This window comes from Callithrix jacchus, chromosome 11, assembly GCF_049354715.1.
Source record: "Callithrix jacchus isolate 240 chromosome 11, calJac240_pri, whole genome shotgun sequence".
NCBI classification, from domain to species: Eukaryota; Metazoa; Chordata; class Mammalia; order Primates; family Cebidae; genus Callithrix; species Callithrix jacchus.
Genome location: NC_133512.1, coordinates 62,970,916 through 62,994,859, shown reverse-complemented (window position 1 = coordinate 62,994,859; position 23,944 = coordinate 62,970,916). Strand labels below are relative to the sequence as shown.

At 36.5% G+C, this 23,944-nt stretch overlaps 2 protein-coding genes and 1 long non-coding RNA gene across 11 annotated transcripts in view; 1 reads left to right on the top strand and 2 right to left on the bottom strand.

The window, feature by feature from the left end:
• The window catches only part of ELAPOR2 (endosome-lysosome associated apoptosis and autophagy regulator family member 2), a 265,883-nt gene that overhangs the window by 5,283 nt on the left and 236,656 nt on the right, over positions 1 to 23,944 (bottom strand). The window lies entirely within an intron of this gene.
• Positions 1 to 23,944, top strand: part of GRM3 (glutamate metabotropic receptor 3) — a 226,045-nt gene that overhangs the window by 172,181 nt on the left and 29,920 nt on the right. The window lies entirely within an intron of this gene.
• On the bottom strand, positions 4,536 to 6,316 carry LOC144578383 (uncharacterized). The gene is made up of 2 exons (XR_013524042.1): positions 6,259 to 6,316; positions 4,536 to 4,874 (listed from the first exon to the last, which is right to left on the bottom strand). It is a non-coding gene; the product is annotated as an uncharacterized LOC144578383 (long non-coding RNA).

The window sequence follows — 23,944 nt, the reverse complement described above, 5'->3', positions numbered from 1 at the left end:
AATTATATTAAGAATTAAAATAATTAAATCTGATAAAAGTAGAGTCACTTTGATTGAATTCAGAAGATGTGGAAAACCTCGATAATCACCTATATAATCCTCTTTTTCTTCTCTTCCCCTTTCTCAAACTATTGTACTCATTTGCTAAATGCAAAAGCATGTAATAGAAAGTTTATATAATAGATTTATAATTATCTGTTGATATATAGCTATAATATTTACATAATAGAAATTATAGGCTAGCAGTTTCTCTACTTGTTACAGACTTTACACTTAGTAATTTTTATTAAGTTTAGCAAAACTATGATAAAAAGCAAAAATTCTAACTGCTCTACCAAACCAAATGAGGGAATGAGCAATTGTCTATAGTCATGGTGTTCACAACCATTGCAGTTTGTTAGTTTGAAATGTCTTAATGAAAATTATGTACCCATTATGAGAGGTAAAAGTAATGAAACTGTTAAAACTGCAACTAAGAAAATACATGTGACTATCAGAGGAAAGAGATGTGAAAGAATTTTGAGTGCTAAGAAAAGTGACAAATTTTGCATTCCATATATTACATCTAGTTTTGGAGAGCTAGTTAATTCTCAAGGCAAGGCAAGGGATTGCCTGACTCAGTGTGGGACAGGCCTATAAAATTGTGCAGATGTGCTTGTGCATTAAGAGACAAGAAAAGCAACGGAGAAAAGGGAGAAACCTTGGTTGTATGTGGCTACCGAATCAGTATTACCTCTGATGCCCATTAACCAGGTGCTAATTCCAAAAGAAAGGTTAGGAGTAACTTTAAGAACTTAAAATCTACTCTCAGTAAAAACATTACTCCTCAGACTTTTGTTCCAAGCCACCGATGATCCAGTGGTTTCAAAGCCCATTAGAATCTGAACAGAATTAAGGTGAGCATCAAGGTTGTAAAGGAGAATATAACTCTGAGAAATTTCTCACAACATTTACATTTGCCAGGAATATCAAAGGTAATGCCATCTCAGCAGATTTTTGTTGTGGAAAAATTCGTCTATTTGGGAAGAATCTAATATGCTCATTTTACCACTTCATACTTTTATTGGAAATGATAGGAGAGTTGGCACAAACTCCTCTCAGTCTCCTAGGACTTGGGAGCAAAGAGATATATGAATAGCTTTTTAGAGCCCAGTTCGTTCATATCTAGAGACCCAGTTTGCTCTATATAATGAACAACCAAACTTTTCAGTAACACCACAAGTTGCTTATCTTGAAGGAGCTGGCCTATTTAAGGGCACTACTCTTGAATTTTTATTTTCCTTTGGAGATATATGATTGAGATAATGACATTTAGTCATAGTGCCCTCTTTATTATCAGAACTCTAGAGTTATTTTAGAGTTCCAATATTGTTTTTCTTTTTTATCTTCTAATTTAAAAGTACAATGTAAAAATAAATTATATTGTGTTTCAAGTAATAAAATCTCTACCCATCTGCTAAATGTGCAAAATTTCCCTGTAAAGCTAATTAACTAGATAAAAGATCCATATCAGCCTTTTAGCAGTTCCTGTCTCTAAGGGCCTAACTTAGTAATTAATTATTTTTCTGGGAGTCTCTGAAAACACTTTTCTAGCTTCATGGGTCTTTAGAAATGAAACATCTTGTGCATCATCCAAAATATCTTAATCTCTCAATCTCCTAAGAGTCCAGTCAAGTTCCTCCAAGGAGCAGAGTTAAATGTCCTTAGAATGAAGCCTATATATTGTAGTCACTTAATCAGTCATTTACCCCAGGATACAGATAACAGCAGTTGAATATTTAATCAAATTTTATTTTTAAAGCATTGTTAACATTAGCCTAATCATCTGAGGTCACTTTAGCGTGCTGGCTTGGTTGAAATCAAAGATAGTAGTGAAGTATGAGTTGAGCACTGAAGGAAATTTGCAGTGAAAATGTATAATGCTACACAGATCTGCCATTTAACAGGCCACACATTGGTTCCTATTAATGTTGCAGATGTTAGGTAAGATGTGTATGAATATGTAATGGTGGCTGGAACTCTTGGGCATCATCACCTGCTATACAATCATGTTAATTTATTCCTCTCTTAAGGAAAATACCTTGGCAATTTAAGACCTCCCAAGAAAGGTGACATTTTATCAGCTAGCACCCTAATTCAACAAGACTTGCTAAGAGCAAGAACCTAAAAGATGCACACGGAGACAGGGTGTAGAGGAATTGGCACCCAGGAGAAAGGCTAAGATTATTTTTCCCACTACATCATTTGGCTAGCTTCCTACCTGGGGCTTACCCCTAACCTTAGTTTTCCAGACTAGACAGCTTTTTAAAAATCCTCGGAGAAAAGTAGGCTATAAATCATCTATAAGCACGATCAAAAGATGTACAGATAAGACACTGTTTCTTCCTAAGGCCTATGCCTTGAAGTTAGCTACCCCAATTAAATGTCTCTGTTGCAGTCACAGTCTCTGAATGTACTCACCTCCTGTATATGCAGTTTCCAGTAACAGATTTGAAAATCCTTTAAGCTATTCTTTATTTTTCAATTTTATTTTTCCATAAGTTATTGTGGTACTGGTAGTATTTGGTTACATGAGTAAGTTCTTTAGTGGAGATTTGTGAGAACCTGGTACACCCATCACTCGAGCAGTAAACATTGCACCATATTTGCTGTCTTTTATCCCTCGCCCTCTCCCACTCTTTCCCCTAAGTCCCTAAAGTCCATTGTATCATTCTTATGCCTTCGCATCCTTATAGCTTAGCTCCCACATATCAGTGAGAACTAAAAAACAAGGGTAATATAAACTTCAAAAAGACTAGCAGAGGATGTGTTAGACAATATCAGAAGAAATACACTCTCCTGAAGACATAAAGCTAACTACCGAGGACTTTTTGAAATGAGGCTTTCTTCACTTTTTCTTGGGATTTTATAGTGTCATCCTAACAAAGCTGAAGAGGGTCGAAATATTTAATTACACATTTTCTTTAATTACAGGCTCCTTTGCTATATTTACCAAATAGCTAGTAGCCCTGAGGGTGGAGTTAGGCTCTTTAAAGTCATGTTTTAATCTCTTTATAATTGCAATTTGATTGCTGGTGTAAATTACCTAGTAGGCTTGCCACTTTCAGTGCCAGTCATTTCCCAGAGTGCATAATTTTGAATTAAAAAGATGATATCCATCCAAAAGTTTCCCAGAATGTTTCATGGGCTCAGTGAATTATGTATTAAACAGAATTCTTTAAAAAGAAGGCAAGAGGTTTCTTTGATGTCAGCTGGGGTTTTTCATCATATTATGGACTATTAATTTCTAGACTCTTTTAGAGGTAGTTTCTTGAAATCTATTGTCAATTTAGGACTTATTACTGATCTTTCTCTAACCTTTATATTTTATTTTAACAGCATCATATGTCATCCTGAATATGGCAGGTTCTGGCAGAAACCTGGTGGTTAATTTCTTAGGGGGAAAAGGAGGGGGAATGCAGAAAAGAACAATTTGCGGCAAATGCACCATCTGCTGGACAGAACACATATCTACTTACAGGTGTGAGCCTTCACATTAGGAAAATGCTTTAGAAGCCTCGTGAGGACAAAACCAATAGGAGGGCTGAGATACATACAAAAGCTCATCTATGGATCCCCCTACACCATATTCAAATGCCAAATGTCCCCCTATGATGATTTTGTCAGGTCATGCAAGAGATAACCTTTAGCTGGTATGTTTGATTTTGAGCTATGTTCCCTTTGCAAATGTAACACTGTAAATTGTTAAGGAAATAAAATACTATTCCTCAGCTTATAACAAAGGAAAATAAGGGTAATCAAGTTTCTACCATCATATGCAAATACAAATTCTAGGGAAATTATTTACATTATGCACAATTTCATATTACTAGTCTCCTCTTTTCAGTACACAAAGCACTTTGAAATTTATCACAGGCTGTGCTTTACTACACCCTTATAGATTAAGTGAGCATATACTTTATTGTCCAACTCAGCCACTTATGAGAGTGTGAAAAGGAGCACTATGGATAATTATGCTAGGACATGCACAAATTAGTATTTTCTTGGGCAAACCAGGTTTTATCCTGCCTCCTTATTTTCTGTGTCTTTATTCATAGATAATCAAATATCAGAAACAGAAATCATCTCTTAGTCCCTATCTACTGCCAAATCATGTTATAGAAGAACAAACATAAAAAGATGAAATGATTCAGTGTAGTAAAAAGATTCCAGACTGGGGCAGTGAGGAGTAAGATGTGGTTTTCATAAAAAATATGCTCATCGAGATTATTTGATTCTTTTATTCATATATTAATTCACCCATGGTTAGGAACCGTAAGAATGGTCAGGTAAAGTTTCATGAGTACCTGGAAGGTATAAGTCCCTTCTAGCTAGAAATACATTGTTTCATGGAGAAGGCGGCCTCTGAATTAGGGGAGTAGGCACTCCAGCTAAGGCAGAAGCATTCAGAAATTAAATGAGTAAACAAAGAAAAATATGGTGGTGCCCCATCCAGTGGCTATTTTGCCTTTCAATAAACATTTCGTGAAGCTTACTAACCATCAAGTACTTGTTTATTTTTTTAACCTTTATTTTAGGTTCAAGGGTACATGTGCAGATTTATTACATAGGTAAATTGCATGTCACAGGGATTTGGCATACAGATTATTTCATCACCCAGGTATAATAAACATAGTACCCAATAGGCAGTTTTTTGATCCTCTCCCTCTTCCCAGAGTCCACCCTCAAGTAGGCCCAGGTATCTGTTGTTTTCTTCTTTGTATTCATATGTACTCATTGTTTAGCTCCCACTTATAAGTGAAAACATGCATATTTGGTTTTCTGCTTCTGCATTAGTTTTCTTAGGATAATGGCCTCCAGCTCCATCCATAGTCCTGCAAAAGATATGATCTCATTCCTTTTTATGACTGTGTAGCTTTCCATTCTGTATATGTACCACATTTTCTTTATCCAGTCTACTGTTGATGGGCATTTAGATTGATGCCCATCAATGTTACTCCAGACATCAATTCGTAGCTTCAAGAATTTGCAACCTAATAAGCAGTAAGATTTATGAGTCTGTATTTGAAAGGTCATCTCTGAATTAGAGATAAATGCAAGAATTATTTAAACTGACATAAAATAGATGAAGATCACTCAGAGAAAAGATGAAGAGAGGAAAGGGAAAAAGGCACAGAACAGAACCCTGAGGTTCTCCATATTTAGAAATAAGGGGAAATGAAGCTTGTCAGGGTATAGATCATATATAACTTTAGGCTTACTTATTATTCAGTAATTACCACAATAATTTTAAAATTATAAATAGTTTTCTCCAAGAAACTCTAAATGCTTTATGTGTCCCTTCTAATGTTATCTCCCTAGTATTATTATTAAATTTATAAAATGATACATCATTGAAAGTTAAGCGAAAACAGCATTATCATCTGTTCTGTATTCAGGTTTAAATTTCCCATGGGGAAATACTCAGTTCTCCCTTTTCACTTTCAGTGAGGTGCATCAAAGCCAAGCTACAATTCCAATCTTAATTATGAATATAAAATTAACCCAAAATATAGCTCCTTTTCCCCAATTCCATTCTATGTAAAGTGCTCTGTTTCACTGTCCACCATTTTTTGTTAATGAATGCTATTCAATGAGCTGTTTAGGGCTAGCTTTTGATTACTATTCATGTTAACTATTATGGAAAATTTAAAGTACAACTAAGGCCGAAGATCAGTGCAAAGAAGAGAAAATACTTCTCAGATTTTCTGAGCCTTGTGAAGTCTCAGTTTTCATCTTGTTGAATTTTGGAACTCATTTATTTATGCAGTAATATTAAGCACATACTACATGTAAGACCCTATACCTTCTAGCCTACATTAAAACTAGAAAGATTTCAGCTTTGCCTTCATTGAAGTTGTAATCTGTTAGGGAATACATAGGGGTAAATGAAATTATCAAAAGCACACCACTACATCTATCCAGAAGCAACTTATACCACAAAAGCAACTATCCAGGGTGCAATCTAGAGGCAGAAAGAGAATTTGAACCTATTGCAGTAGATTCTGCATTACATGCACACACACATGCACACATACATACCGTATACCTACACACATGCACACACATGTATACATGCACACATGCACACATGTATACATACACACGTGTATACATACACATGTATGCATACACACATGCATAGATACACACATGCACACATACACACATGTATATATACACACATGCATACATATACACAACACACCCTGAGCCTACCTCCTTAGACATCATCTTATGTTGCAGACCAGGGCATTCCTTCTTGTCTGGATCACTGCTTTGTGTGGTAACAAGAAAAAGGAATTCCTTCTCAACAATCCATTTATAGATATCGTCAAATCACACTGCATTCATCTATTTTACCTGAAAGACCAGCTCTGCTTGTCATTGCTAGTCGCTCATTCACAAAGCAATTGGTAATACACTTATTATGTGCCTTTATTGTGCTATATATTGATAAATAAAACATGGTTTAAGCCAACTAAATCAACATGTGATAATGACTATGGTACACAAACTCACTTAGGGCCTACTGAAGTATCAGAAACAAATACATAAATTAAACTGGGGGTTCTAAGAATCAGAGTAGTATAGAATAGAACACACCACAGTTAAGAACAGAAGTGCTGGAGTTACGCAGACCTGAGTTTGGTTCTGGGACTTTCACTTACTAGTCCCATGCTCCACCTTTTGTATGCTCAGCTTTCCCATATGAGTAAGAACCCATTTGATTGGGTTAAGTTAAATGAGATGACGTGTGTAAAGCACAAGCACTGATACATAGTAGGTACTCAAATAGATGCATATACAGCAATAATCATAACTATAGTTTATGACTTCTTCCTTATGTGATTAGAAGAAGGAACAATTGAGAAGGTATCCAGTAAAGATATTATTAAGTAAAAAATAAAAGTCCACATATGCCAAATGTGTCAATATCCAGCAGATATCTGTAGTCTTAGTTACTTCCTAGAAAAATTTCCCAAGTTCCCAAAATTCAAGAAACTAAATAAACCATTAGCAAGGGAGAAGAATAACTAATCCAACAATGTCACATGATGTGGGTCAATTTCCTGGACATGCAGATGTACACTGTGGACCTTAAACTCCTTTTCTGGGTACCAAAGTTCAACCTCCCTGACCAGACCTCTGATCAGAACTAGGTGGAGAAGGTTATGTCTTTCCCAGTTGTCAAACAACGAACCTCTAGTTTCCACCTCAGATGTCTTTATCATAAAATGATTCCACTTATAAAATGTATCCCCACGGAGTCCTCCTGAACAGCTCCAACTACTTCACTTGAATGAGTACTTCCCTTTACACTGCAATTATCACAGCCAGAGGTGCTTGAAGCCATTTGCTGAATTCATAGGATGAAAATAAAAAAGACAGAAATAACCGTTATTGTTGTATGTCTGTGCATGTGTGGGAAGCCGTAAATCTATAGGAAAAAAATAGTTTTTCACCTTCTCCTTAGTTCTGCAACAGTTTTTGCAAATTCCTTTCTTCTCAAAGAACACATTATCAAGCAAAGCTTTGAAAAAAATGACTTTACATTTATTCCAATTGCTATCCTAAAATTATTATTGCTTGTGCTTCAAATGAGTTGCCATATAGTGCATTCAACAAGGACAATCATACATTCTAAAGCCAACAAAAGAAGTGCTTTAAGGACAATTTGAAACAGTTTGAAGAGAGGTACTGAAAACTGACCACTGTAGCAACAACAATCAAAGATGGAGAGCCCGAGTTGAAGCTGATGCCACGCTGCCCAGCAGGCCTAGGGGCACAAGCACATCACAATGGCTATGATTAGAACCAAAGAATGGACTTGCATCAAAACTGCAGTTTCCGCAGTGCAGTTTCTCAGGGGCATTTGATTCATGATGCATATATAATGTTCTAACCTGTGAATGCCAGAATTACAAACCAACTTCTTCTTCTTCCAAAGTAATCCGACCTAGTCCTAAAAGGCAAAACACTTGCTACGGTGAAAAAAGTCAAAATTTCCCTTTCTGCTTTACAGAAGTTACTGTGAGATCAAAATAAAATGTGCATGGAAGTTGGATATGTAAGGTTGTTGTCTGGCAAATTCTAGGTGAACCTAGAGATGGGGAAGATGCCCTGCTGCCCTCCAATACATCCTTTCTACCTTTCCAAAAAATATCTGTTCCCAGATGATCACATTAAATTCCACTAACTAGAACAAAGCTTTCATTTTTGATGGTATGTTCAGACTTACAAAACGAACCTATACTTGACCACTTACGGTTATTTAAATTTATACTCTGGTCTCTGTAACCAATTATCACACTGAATTTTGTGGGCAGTCTTTGATGTAGAGAAGGCATCTGAACTCAACTCATAGCATATAGAAAGGATCTCAATGCTGTGGAAAAGGAGACCGGGTATTCAAAACCCAAATATCGAATGGCTTTGCTTAGAAATAGCTGAGTGTGTTTTCATGGTTGGAATAGCCCATACTTGCATTTACAACACACAGGACACACCCTGTGACCTCCCTCAGGATCTTGGATCACAGCGTCTGGGTAGAAAGGTGAGAGGATGTTACTGTTATCTCTAGGTCATTATTTTTAAAGAGATATAATAGAACTGAGTGCCTTAGCTTGAGCATTTCAATAAATGTAGCACATAGTATGTATTGAGTACCTTATATAAGTGGACAATCTACTTCATTTACAATGTTTTTCAGTTTTCAGATGAAAACTTTGAAGTATTAACCACAAAGGAACAGGTCCCTTTTGAGTGTTATGGTAATATTTATAGCACAATGTATTATATCTTTATAAAAATTTTATTAACTTAGAATATCAGCTGTTCGGGGAGGCTCCTTGCCTTTGGTCTCATATGAATCATTCTTTTATTTTCTAAGTCCTTTATTCATTCCTCCAGCACACATTTATTAAGTGCTAGGCACTAGAGTTAAAATTAATAACACAAAATCCCTGCTATTAAAAATTTTTTTATGTTCCCTGAGAGAGAGAAAAAAAAAAAAAAAACAGAAATAGAAAAGCACGTTTAAGTTTTTTGAGACCAGAACAAAGTAAATGCTTCTAGCCTTCCAGGTTCTTTCCCCTTCAACGTCACCCATCTTCCAGCAGAGATGTCCCCCAAGGTGGAGAAATGCAAAGTCACAGGTTCTTTCTTATTTCTAAGCCAAAAATATGTCTTGCAGACAAAGTCAAACACTTCTTCACTATTCTAGCTTTTTACCTGTGTGTGTTTTGACACACCCCTTTAGCAAAAGTAATCAAGCAAAATTTGGGGGTGGAGTGGGGCTCAGTTAATTCACAAGTGATTTGAAAAAGTTGGAAGAGGACAATATTGCAGATAATATGCTCTATGGAAAAAGACTGAACAAAGATTTTTTTAAACTAGAAAAAAAGATTATGTCACAAACATGTAGGTGGTTTTAGTCTAATTTAGGTAAATGAAGTCTGCAATATAAAGAACGGCTATAGCTCATATAATTCTGCAAACAGATCTACACCGTTAACCAAATCTCAAAAAACCAGTTGACTAACAGCACAGTGGTTATACAGTGTTGGACAGAGTTACTCACTCACTCAATTTAATAACTCTTATTTGATGAATGTTTATTGAATACCTGATAGATGGCAGGTGATTTAGCAGTCAAGCTAACAGTTATCAATCACTTTCTACATGTTAGACACTGTGCTAATTGCTATTAACATTCACAATAACCCTATGGGTAAATAAGAGGCAAAAACCTGAAGTGGACAGCATGTGGTAAAGCTAAGATTCCAACACAGGCAGTGAGACTCCAGGGGAAAATCATAGTCCCAGCCTTCAAGGAGCTTGCAGTCTAGATGGGGACCCAGAGCTATTAACAATTCCTCAAAGGTGAATCATATTCTGGTGGAGGTGTAGACAAAGGTCCTGAGACCCCAAAAAGGAGGTTATTTACGGTCCAGCATCACTTGTTTACAAGCATTCTTTATCATCACACTTTCTTAATACTTCTCCCCATTTTTACAAGAAAATCAAATTTAAAAGTTGTTCCCTTATAATTTTCTTTTTAGTGGGATTTTTCCCCTCTTCTTTGACATTTGTGAAATAATTACATCTGGCTTAGAACATCTGTTTTTTTCTTTTTTTTTTTTTTGGAGAACCAACTTTGTATAAAATATTGTTCAGAGAAGTGAAAATTCCAATAAGTCATCAAGCAGGTTGGTCTGCTTCAGATGGAGACCAGGCTGACTACAAAGCCGCTGTGTCTGTGTTGAATAACAGCACAGTGGCATCAGATCTTTCTGTCTGTCAAGAGAATAGAACAGCTATTTTTTTTTCTTTCAATATTTTACTAAAGAACAATAATGCAAATATTTTGAATATACGTGCAGGATAAACAAAACAATTCTCAGGATGAATTTTGCTTATAGCTCCCAGGTTATGATTTCCGCTTGAAAGATAATAAAGTTCAGTTTGTGCCTTTAAGGAGCTTACAATATAGTGATAAGAAGAGAATAATAGTAAGAGATACACATAAAAAAATTATAATGTAAGAGAAAGATAATAAATGCCAAAGAAAAGAACGTGGGATCACAGTTAGCAATTTCAGCTGAGATACAAGAAGGGCAAGCAGAAGCAATATTTCTGCTGGCCCTGAAGGATGTGAGTGATTTTATGGGTGGTACAGAAAAGAAAGGGCATATAAAGCAGAGAACAAGATGAAGAAAAGCACAGGTGGAAAAATTGCACATGAGCAAAGAGAAAGGGGGCACTTAGGTTCTGTCATGGATTGCAAAGGAATAGAGTGAGAGATATGAATGTTGAATGGTGAACTGAACCAGATTGTGTGAGACTGTGAATTTCATACTTTGTGATACTTTATTATGTAAGTATAGTTCCATGATATACCAATATAGAACATGTTAGATATCTTTTTTAAGGTAAATCAATTAAAATAATTTGACAGTCCAAAAATTGGGGAAAGCTACATACCATGTCAATCTCTGGATGATGCTCAAAGCTGACTCACAAAGTCGATAGTCTGAGAATAGCCCCTATTTGTAATGAGATTACTGTTCAGCTTTGTTAATCCAGCTTGTCAGATTGCATAACTTCTGTCTTTTCTTAGAACATTTCTTTTTACCCTAAGAATAGAAATACCAGCTAACATCACTAAATGCAACAGGAGAGCCACTGAGGCCTTCATGCAATGAAGTGATGGGATGCTGGTAGCTGTGGTACCTTAGACATTTTCACAAAATTGTGAACCAGAAAAGAAGGGGACAGACTGGGTACAGAAAATCAGCTGCAAGGCTATCACAACAGTCCATAGAAATAATAATGGCTTCCTATTACACAGCCCTGCCAATATGCTGGACATATTTGAGCTGCTGTTCATGTTATATATGTTTTATAACAAGAACCAAAATTGGGATAATAGCAGCAATCAATATCTAGTTGAGATGCAAAGATGGACAAGCCAGAATCCACCATCCCTACTCCCAGCCTCACAGATTTATCTCTTTCTTTTTTTTTCCTCTTCTCTGTTTTCCATTGCCCCTGCTTTTCTTTTTCTTCCAAATTTTGGTACATATGCCCTACAACGCCAATTTAAAAGAAAACAAACGTGAAATTTGAATGCTGCCCCTAAATCACTTTTTAAATGATTGGATTTCATCCCCACACCTTATTGCTCTCTGCCCTTTTATAAAAAGATAGGTTATTGGCTAGAACTAACAAATTCAGTGGTTAGCTGTATGACCTTTTCTTTGATGAGGGGCAGGGTGGGAAGTGGTGAGAGGCTGTGGAATAGGATTTAATGGCCAGATTCTACTTTTTCCTTTCCTTTTCCTGGGTTCTAAACACGTAAGGATCAAGAGGAAACAAATTTTAATTCTTGTTAACAACTTAGCTAGTACCTGATCTTTCCCACCACTCTCCCTTAACAAGACTTCTCTGATATGACAGCTAGATCCCTAGTGTAGGCCAGGAGCCAAGAAAGCTTTGGTTTCCTGCAAACTGTGTCTAAAAGGCTGCAATCTTAGAGCAGATCTCAAGCCTACTTACCCCTGTGCCCTTAAGTATGAGGAGTGAATGGCAGGTCTTCCTTCCCCACCTGTTGCTGGTGGGAGAGAAAGCCTGGAGCAGGGGCAGAGCTGCTGGCAAGACCCATTGCATCTGTATAGCCTGGAGCCTGGAAGTGCAAAGGAGAGCATGAAGATGACCAAGGCCAGTTTTGGGAAGTTAGTTCCTCTGTCAGTCGGCCACTGAACATAGAACTCCCGCTCACAGATGGCCATATCTTTTAAGAGCTGTGATTCTGCCCGTTAGGGAGGAAGGTTCAATGAATGTTAGATTCACCAGTCAGACCTGCTACTTCTCCTCTGAGGGGAAGGAAAATAAGATTGTGGGGAAAGACGGAAGTTAGGGAGCAAAAGTTCTCTTTTCCTGGGACTGAGGCTAAAACTTGATCTAAGAACAAAAGTATTCCTATTTCTTCAAAATGTATCATTTCTGGAAAGCGAGGCAAACTCCTGTCCAAAATTATTTCTGCACTGAGATATCAGATCCCATCACCAATAGTTTATTTCTGATGACATTTGATATTTTCCTGTGACTGTGATATCTTTTAATATGACTGTTCCTGAAAGGGGTAACATATACAGTATGTAGTACTCTGAGGAGAATTGGATTTGCTTGGGGCTACAAGAGAGAAATAGGTATCAGGAACAAGAAAGTAGGCTAACAAAAAAAAGAAAGTGGAAGAGCCCTAAGGATAACTGTGTCTACTTCATAATTACACATCTAGTTGGATATGTGAATACCGTAATTCTCATGTGCACTACTAACTTTCTCCATTTATTTCAAGGATGACTGTGGGTGAAGTTTTGGATGTTAACAGTGCCCCATCTCCTGGTTTTTCAGTAAAAATATCATATGAGATATGTGGAAATTTATGCAACAAAATTATGTGTGTGTGTGTGTGTGTGTGTGTGTGTGTGTATACATATATATCCATAAGGTACTATATTATAGTACTATAACCAGGTTAATTTTATCTACCTTATTAATTGAGCACAGTTGGAGGAAGAGTGAAAGTGAGACTCATGTGAGTTAAAATGATTTCTGGGGTTGATCAATTTCCAGGGATATTTTCTAAAAAGGGACAAAATAACCAGCTTATAATAACCTTAACATTATTTTCAGATTAGTTCAAAATAGAAATTATGATGCAGAGAAGAGAAAATTTTTATTCTTTTCATTTTTTTGAATTTCATCCTCACCCTCCTCCAACCCTCCACCTTCTAGTAGACCCTGGTGTCTCTTGTTCCCTCTTTGTGTCCATGTGTACTCAATGTTTAGCTCCCACTTATAAGTGAGAACATGTGGTGTTTGGTTTATTCTAAGCAAATTAGCCCTTAGGTTAAAAGGGAGAAAAAGAGAATATTTTTTAAATCATAACTTTTTAAATTTCATTTTGTCACCTTAATTATTTCCAGGGGAATAGAAACCCTTTCAGGATGATGTAGCTTTGGAATTTCTTAATGATGTGTGGATACGCTTGAAGATTTGACAAGGTTGCTTGAAGACTTGTGGTTCAATAATGCAGCCTTTTCTGTGAAGACAGAAGACTAAGCTATGCTGCGATGGCTTAGGAAACACATGACAACTTAGCAACAGACCAGCATGCTGGCAGAAGTCATTTATTTTGCCTTGTATTCTCTTTACGTGATCCTACACAGAAAGTCAAATGCATGTTCATGCATTCATAAAATAAAATAGAAATTAGACCAATTTAATCTGTTCTCATGTGTTTTAATGAAACTTAATTTGCTTTACCCATAGAAATTTCAGTTACTGCATGCTAAGCTGCTGTGTTTGTCTTTGGAAAGTTCATTCTTGAAGACTGAGTAAAATGTTGCTGTTTTGCTTCTTATATAAAGAAGTCTATTGTCTGCTTAAAAATAGGAAAGCTCGTTTTATTAAGTATCCTTGATACTGTGATTACATTCTTCAGAATATTAGCTCTGCCACCAATTTTCAAATACTTTTTTATAGCTTGCATGATTGACTTCTGAGAGCATCTCTGAATGGAATTTTCCCAGACATTTTCACACCTCCTGCCCATATCACGTTTCACTCTTGCGCAGCACTTAGATCTTTAGCACAGCAGGTGGAGAAGTGATTTAAGGACAGAACAATGGGATGCTTATGCCTTTTTTAAAAAGTCATGGATATGCATTTCTAGGCAACTTTGTTTGGGGAAAGCCTTTTTTTCCCTTTTTAAAACATTTTAAAATCAATGCTATACTATGACATAGTCACATTAAAAAACAGGAGAACAGATTAAATTGGTCTTCAAAATTCACAATTTCTCTTCACAAAATTGAAAACTTTTGGAGACTGTTACAAAGTCACATACATGGTAGTCTTGGTGCTCAGGTTTATGCTGGGGATAAAGATTAAAAGGAAGAAAATTTGCATACAGACCCCACTTAATGCTCCCTGATAACAGATATTCTTGCTGTAAGTTAGCGCTAAAGAGTATGTATCTCTTGCTCCTGCTGCAGACAAGAATTTGCTTCTTTCCTAAGAGGTGATTGAAGAGACAGAGATGTGAAGCTGGTGACTGGATTCTTAAAAGGGGAGAAAAGGAAATGGTAAAACTGTGTGTAATGGGCCTGTAGTGACTCTTGGGTGAGGTGGGAGGAGTGACACTTAAATGAAACTGCTGATGAACGGGAGAGGACTCCACATATTGAAGGAATTGTATAAGTTGGAAATGACTATAGTGAGAAAAGAAGACTAGGTAATAGTAACTTCAATATGGTAACACCATAAGGAATTTATCTGGCATAGATATTTTCTATTTACATAAAGGATTTAGCTTTTCAAAATATATCTAGAAATAGAAATATTTATTACCCTGGACCAGGGTTTCTAGACTTCAGCACCATTGACATTTTGGGCCAGATATGTATTTGTTCTAAGGGTGAATCTTGTGTATTGTGGGATGTTCAGCAGCAGCCCTGGCCTCACTCGATAGAGGCCACAATCCCCTACTGCCTTGACTATATAATAATATATTCAAGTGTCAAGGCCCTTAAGATCCACATTTAATTGGCCTGTATTATGACTCAGGCATTAGCATGATTTTTAAGTTCCTGAGATTATTCTAAAGAGTCTAATTGTTTAGAAAACAATTAGTAAATGCCTAGTATGTGTCGTTTCTTAGATAGTGAGAGATTACAAAGTTGAGTGAGACATTATCCCTGTTCTGGAGAGGCTTAGGAGTAGCAAAGAGATGGGCATACAGTGATTATTTTTCCAACATATTATAGTCAATTTCCTTAAGGTCTAACACACAGCACACTATATCAGCACAAAAGGAGAGCTGATACCTTAAAGATACAATATTCTTCTAAAATGTTTTTCAGTACCTGAAATCCTCACATTTTAGAATTATGTATTTATAATCTTGGAATAGGTAAAGACTTCTTAAATAGAATGCTAAAAGCATTAACCATGAAGTAAATAATTCATAAATTGGAAATGAACATTAAAATTAAGAATTTGGGGGCATTAAATATTAAAACTGTAATGGGCATTAAATTTTAGAATTTATGTTTATTGGACAAAACTAAGAAGCAGTTGAAAAGGTAAGCCACAGAATAAATATTCACAACACATATATCTGAAAAGTACTCATATCTGGAATATATAAAAACTCCTATAAAACAATTTTTTTTTTTTTTTTTTTGAGATCAGAGTTTCATTCCTGTCGCCCAGGCTGGAGTGCAATGGCACGATCTTGGCTCAATGCAACCTCTGCCTCCCAGGTTCAAGCAATTCTCCTGCCCCAGCCTCCTGAGTAGCTGGGATTATGGGTGCCCACCACCACACCCAACTAATTTCTGTGTTTTTAGTACAGATGGTGTTTCACCATGTTGACCAGGCTATTCTCGAACTCCTGACCTCATGCAATCTACCTGTCTCAGCCTCCCAAAGTGCTGGGATTATAGGCATGTGCCACCGTGCCTGGCCTCAAATTTTTAAAAGAGAGAAAATCCAACACAAGTTGACTGGAAAAGATACTTTGTAAAAGAGTATTTCTAGATATTTGATTGATTTATGAAAAGGTTCTCTATATTATTAGGCATTGGGAAATGCAAATTAACTACCAAAAAAATCACAATGAGATACCAGTACATTTCCACCCAAATATCTAAAATTAAATGACATCAACATTAAGCATATGAAGCAACTGAAATTCACATATAATTTTACTACTATATACAAATACATACACACTATATACACATATACACACTTTTGCACATACATATATAAGCATATTTCAGAAATATTTTACGTTTGGTTCTAGGCCATTGCAATAAAGCAAAATTCACAATAAAGCAAGTTATATAATTATTTTGGTTTCCAGTGCTTATAAATATTATATTTATACTATACTGTAGTTTAAGTGTACAGTAGCATTATGTATTTTAAAACAATGTATATGCCTTAATTGCCAAAACTTTATTTCTAAAAAATGCTAATAATCATCTCAGCCTTCAACAAGTCATACTCTTTTTGCTGATGGACAGTCTTGCCTCAGTGTTGATGGCTGCTGACTGATTAGGGTGGCACTTTCTGAAAATAAGAAAATAATGAAGTTGGCCACAATAATTGAATCTTCCTTTTGCAAAAGATTTCTCTGTAGTGTGTGATGCTGTTTGATAGCATTTTACCCACAATTGAACTTTCAAAATCGAAGTCAGTTCTCTCAAACCCTGCCACTGCTTTATCAACTAAGTTCATATATTATTCCAAATCCTCTCTTGTCATTTCAACACGGTTCACAGCTTCTTTACCAGGTGTGGATTCTATCTCATGAAACCACTTTCTTTGCTCATCCATAAAAAGCAACCCCTCATCTGTTTTATTTTGCTCATGAATTTGTTTGCAGCAATTCAGTCACATCTTCAGGCTCCACCTCAAATTCTAGTTCTCTTGCTATTTCCACCTCATGTGCAGTGACTTCCTCCACTGAAATCCTGAGCTCCTCAAAGTCTCATGAACCATCCTCTGCTGGCTTCAGCCTTTTCTTCTGCAGTTCCCTCACCTCTCTCAGACTTCAAATAATTGAAGATAATTAGGACCTGGAGCAGGATTAGGCTTTGGTTTAAGGGAACATTGTGTCTGATTTGATCTTCTATCCAGACAAGTAAAACGTTCTCCATATCAGCAATAAGACTCTTTCACTTTCTTACCATTTGCTTGTTTGCTGGAGTTGCACTTTTAATTTCCTTCAAGAACTTTTCTTTTGCATTCAGTTAACTGGTGCAAGAAGGCTAGTTTTCAGCCTATCTCAGCGTTCAACATGCCTTCCTGACTAAGCCTAATCCTTCCTAGCTTTTGACTTTAAGCGATTCTTTCACCTGAACACTTAAGGGCATCATAAGATCGTTAACTGGCCTAGTGTAAATATTGTTGTGTCTCAGGGAATAGGAGGCCTAAGGTGAGGGAGTGAGATAGGGGAATGGCCAGTCAGTGAAGCAATCGGAATCAGCAATCACAAAATTTATTAAGTTTACCATTTGATCTGGGTACAGTTTGTGGCAACTGAAAACCTTTATAATAATAGCATCAAATACCACTGATCACAGATCACCATTACAGATGTAATAATAATGAAAAAGTTGAAACATTGCAAGAGAAGGTACCAGAAACTGACACAGACACATAAAGTGAGCACATGCTGTTGGAAAAATGGTACCGATAGACTTGCTCGATGCAGTGCTGCTACAAACTTACAATTTGTGAAAACAATGACAACAAAACAAAACATTCTATCTGTGAAGCACAATAAAGCAAATTACAATAAAATGAGCTATGCCTATATATGTATATTCAAAAAGTTATATACAAAATATATGCAAGAGTCTCAATGGTAGCATGTAGCAAATGTTGTCAGTGCCTCACACATAGCTTCTTACCACTCACTATTCTCATACATGACCATAGCTTCTTAATAGAAGTATCTGTGACTCTCTGCCAAAGAGCTTTGTGTGGTCAGACAGGCTCTACCTATAGAGAACAGACCAAAAATACTATGAAGTTACCACACTACCATAAACCAATGGCAAACGAGTGTTGTCCCATCTGAGCTGATGAGTAAGCTGGGGTTTTATGCCCCAATTCCCATTCCACTGTCTCCCACAGGGCCCCAGTGAGGCTGAGACTCACTTGCCCTCAGCAGTAACTTGGTCATTGACACATCCTGTATTGGATTCATTTCTGTTTGTCTTATATCTCCATTGCCCTATAATTGCCAAACCTGAACTTGAATTTAGTCTTGGGGTTTGCTTCTAGGATAACCCAGCTAAAGACAGAACATTGTTTATATAAGCTAAATATTGAAAGAAAAAAAAATTTTAATGCCCATCAACAAAAAATAGATAAATTGTGACACATCATATGATACCTATGCATCAATGAAAATAAACTAACTAGAGCTCCTCATCACTACATGACTGATTGAATTTCATGAAACTTAATTTTGAGCAAAAGATGTTAGATACAAAATAAAGCATACTTTACATACATTAATATAAAATTCAGTATCAGGCAAAATAGTGTGTGGTTGTTATGGGTTGAACTGTGTTCCCAAAAAACAGATATTTTGAAGTCATAACCCTAGTATCTCACAATGTGACCTTATTTGGAAATAGTGCTTATGCAGGACCAAGTTAAAATAAGGTATTAGGGTGGGCCCCATTCCACTATGGCTGGTGTTCTTACAGAAAGGGAAAATGGAAACATAGAGACACAGGGAGAGCAGTGTCTGAACCACACAAGGAAGATCAGAGTAACGTATTAACAAGCCAAGGAATACTGAAGATTGCTGGCACACCACCTGAAGCTAAGAGAGAGGCATGGGAGATTTTCTCCCTCACAGCCCTCAGTAGACACCAACCTTGCTGACACCTTGATTTCAGACAGGCAATAAATTAGATAATAAACCTCTGTTATTTCAAGCCGCCCAGTTTGTGGTACTTTGTTACGGCAGCCCTAACAAACTAATACAATGGTCACAGAAGGTAAGATGGGTTGCCTTTGGGGATGAGGAAGGGTAGAATGATAGGGACAGGAACAGGGGAACAGGTAGTGCTCTGTTTCTTAACGGTCACAATGTTACATGTGTATATTCACTTTGTGATAATTCACTTTTTAAAAATACTTTTGCAGTATGCATTAAAATTCAATGAAGAGTTTTAAAAATCTAAACACTCATCATAGCAGTTGAGAGAAAAGCAGTACACTGTGTAATGAAAAGGGCAAGAGCTGGGAAAAAGAAGGTAGGAAAAAATGTGATAGTATCTTTAGTTCACATTAAAGAAGGTCCCTAAGCAAAGATTCAATGACCACTATGAACTTCCAGTGCAAAAAAAAAATCAGGCAAGCCCTGCCCCCTAAATTGGAGGTAGGAGGATTGGAGTCTCCCTATTTCCATTCATTTCCTTTTCCCTATGCCCTACCTCCCCATTCTTCATTCTTAGTCTGAGAGTAGATTGCTCCTTTCTGAGTTGTCTGGAGAATTGACAATTTCAACAATAATATGTAGACTAGATAGGAAGACCAGTAAAACCTATAATGAAGCACTAGCTATGCTAACATTTCAGGGGACTGAAGAGAGTCCTTTTCAAAAGTCAGAGCATGGTAAAAAAAAACGCTATTTCAGTGTCTTTTCTCAAACATTCACTTTCTCTGTGGCATGTTAGGTATTTCCTGAGCGTTTTCCACACGTAAGACTGAGCACTGAAGATATCTAAGTGGTTCTTTGTCCCAGCTGTTACACTCAGTTGATGACTGTGAGAAATGCTTCAGTGATTTTGTTCCTAATCAGTAAGTAAACTAATTACTGACAGCCAGGGATTCATTCTTATTCTTTCCTATCTTCTTGCTGCAGGATGTTTGTAAAAGATTTTGTTTGCTCTAACCAAAGGATTTTGGTTTCTTTGCCTCTTGACTTCTAACACGGTCTTTCCAGGAAGATGTCATTTTCTGTCTTTCATCTATATCTTAATTCTGATTCATCGGATTAGTTCACAGAGACATTAGTGAGGCCCAGTTATAAAACTGGAGCCATGTTGCTGCTAGTAGCTTTTGTTTTTTGTTTCTGAGACAGAGTTTCGCTCTTGTTGCCCAGGCTGGAGTGCAATGGCGTGATCTCACTTGCTGTAACCTCTGCCTCCCGGGTACAAGCAATTCTCCTGCCTCAGCCTCCCAAGTAGTTGGGTCTACAGGTGTCTGCCATTACACCCGGAAAATTTTTTGTATTTTTAGTAGAGATGGGGGTCTCACCATGATGGCCAGGCTGGTCTCCAACTCCTGACCTCAGGTGATCCGCCCTCCTCAGCCTCCCACAGTGCTGGAATTATCAGCCCCTGCACCCGGCCACTGCTAGTGGCTTTTGCAATCTTCATCAGTGTTTATGAATGTGAACCCAAGCAATGGAGGTAATATTCCCTTTACTGAAAGCCTAAGAGCCACACTATTCTCTTACCTTAATTGGATTTCTGTCTGAGAAGAAAAATATAAAGAACGAATTTAATTTTCTCCTGCCATTGACCTACAATATCTTTAACGTATAGACTTGCCTCCTCTCTACCAAATGATTCCTAGGAGGACTGGCCACCTTGATATTCAAGCTTTCAAATAAATCCATTTGAAACTGGGGTCAGAACTAATTGGACAATGAGTTAACCTGAGAAACCATTTTCCTGACCCAAGGCCACATCCGACTCCTTTCAAAAGTGAAGACCTGATTTTGAAGCACCTGAGTGATGAAGAGCTTGAAACTAGATTTTGGAGAAGGTTGTAAGTCTTTTTAAAAATTCTTCCATCTTCCTAGTTGTACGTTTTCTTCCCTTACTAGTTTGGGTTCTTTCATGTTGTTGCAACGCCAATGAAAGGTAAAGTAATGTATTTTTCCATTTCGAATGATCTTACTCTCATGGTGAGACTTAACTTGAGAAATGGCAAATTCCCTGAAGTTTCTTCACTCTAAGGAACTATACGACTGATTGATGGAGAATCATGGTTTCAGTTCACTGAGCTCTATTTTCTGGTGAGTCATTTGACTTAGAGGCAACTCTAAATGCACCAGGAAGGCAGCAGGATCAATGCACTAGGCCTTCAAGCCCTCGGCCACTTGAAGCCACTCCAGCAGCACCTAAGAGCTTGCTTTGCTTCCTTTCCTCCTCGCTACCCAGGTCAACATTGCCATTGCATTCGGAATAACTGTTTGAGAACAGGATTTTTCCTCACATGTGGAACATTGGACAGACATTCACCTTTTTCTTCTGGGTTCTTATCGCATTCTTTCTCAATCTAGTAAAGAAACAGCAACCTAAGGATCTTTATTACAAGCTAAGGAGCAGGGCATTTCTTCTGACAATGGATTTTTTGTTCAGAATTTGTAATGTATGCATTTTGTTTTATGTATTTGAAGGATTTAGAAACTACATAGCATTTTGTTACATATTTTACACATTTAACAAAACTAAGTTAGTGAAAGGTAAATGTATTAAAAAACAAAATTCCACCAAAAGTAGCATTTGTTTATTCACCACCCACTTTTCAAGCACTTGTTCCAATATTTGCAGCTGCATTACTTTCATCTTTATTTACTTTAAACTTATTCTGCCTAAACTTGCTTGTCTTTATACTATTTTAACTTTATAATTCCTTTTTTTATCAGAATAATACACATATGTAGTTTTTACACAGACACAACAGACTTAAAAGAAATCAGAAAAGTTTCTTGCTTCCCCCTTCCCCAGGCTAAGTCTTCTCTCCACTGGTGTTCACTTTGCCTTTCGATAATGTTCACACTGTGCTTTCTCTTTCTGGAGCTCTTGACGGTCACACGTTGAAATTCCACAGAGCAATTCTTTTCCTGTTGTATATTCTCCTTGCCATCACGGCATTATGGTCAAACTTTGAGATTTTTCTCAAATTTATGTTTCGGTCTTTCTATTAAATTTTTATTTCTGCTATTTCACTTCTAAAAGATCATTACTGTTCTCTGAATATTCATTTTTAAGGATGTCGTGTGTGTATCTCATGGTGCAATATCTTCACTTAACTCTCTTGAGCCTATTAATGTTTTGAAGACTTCAACTTTTATGCCCTGCATTGCTCTAGTTTCTCCAAATTTTTTTATCTCTAGTTGGTTTAATTTCTTTCTATCAGTTTTACTGTTTGTTAAATATACTAATTTTAAAAATTTTGTATTCAAAAATTGCTATGAGAACAGTGAAATATTTAAAGATATAAAATATTTTTTTTAGAAATGTTTTCCAGAAATTATCTAATAACATCAACCGAACATTGGTGGAGGCTGGGTGCATACTCGAGAACCATGAAATTCATAACACAGAAAGAATGGTTCTCAAGTATGCTATAAAACAAGTTAAAATATTCAATATTTTTCTTATTTGTAATATATGAAAGGAGTTCCTAAAATTCATAATGAACTTTTTCTTTTTTTTTTTTGAGATGGAGTTTCGCTCTTGTTACCCAGGCTGGAGTGCAATGGCGTGATCTCAGCTCACCGCAACCCCCGCCTCCTGGGTTCAGGCAATTCTCCTGCCTCAGCTTCCTGAGTAGCTGGGATAACAGGCATGCACCACCATGCCCAGCTAATAATGAACTTTTTCTAATCCTAGAATAAACAAATTTAGTTTTACATAACATAAGAATTCTGATGTTGATTACTATACCTGAAAATATAGTAATAATGTTTCAACTCCTATTGTCCTAACCAATACTAAAATTTAGAATAATGCTGTGATAGTTGTAAAAAGACCATACCACTGTGGAAAGAGACCAAGAAAACCAACAAATAGTACAAAGATTTGAGTATCAGGGAATTTAATATATGACAAATATTATAAATCAGTGGAGACGATTAACTTATGTAGTATTTTATAGTTCTCACATAGTCTAAATTATTGTATGGTAATAAACATTTTAAAAGGTATACTATATTTTATTATTTAGTATTTAAATGGTTAGCCATTTGAGAAAAAAATGAATTAAAATCCTAACTCATACTTTACACTAAATTTGAAGTGAAATAAATTTTTAATATAAAAAAGAAAACCACAAAAGTAAAAGAAAAAGTTTAGATAAATATTTTAATAATCTTGGAGTAGGAACGGTTTTTTTGGGCTGATAGGTAAACTGGAAATTGTAAGAAAGAGATTTATAAACTCAATTACCTAAGATTTTAGCAATCTGGGAAAGAGCACAGAGTTAGAAGTATCTTTCCAACATAAATATATATATGACAAGCAGCTAATATGTTCGATCCACATACAGTTCTTACTTTTTTTTTTTTTTTTGAGATGGAATCTCACTCTGTGACCCAGGTTGGAGTATAGTGACACAATCTTGGCTCACTGCAACCTCTGCCTCCTGGGCTTAAGCAATCCTCCCTCCTCAACCTCCCAAGTAGCTGGCACCACAGGCATGTGCCACTAAAGCTCACCAATTTTTTGTATTTTAGGTAGATTTGGGGTTTTATCACATTGCCCAGGCTGGCCCTGAACTCCTGAGCTCAAGTGATCCACCCACCTCATCCTTCGAAAGTGCTGGGATAACAGGTGTGGGCCACTGTGCCCAGCCTACATATTAATTTAAGAAAATATGTAAACACCCCAAAAGAAAGCAAGTAAAACATACATGAACCAGAAATTCACAAAATAAATACACATAATTTTTAAAAATATTAAAATATAACCAGCCTCTCTAAAAGTCAAATAAACAAATATTGATTAAAATAAGATCATATTTTTTCCTGTCAGTTTGTCAACTACTAAAAAGATAAAAATACACAAGG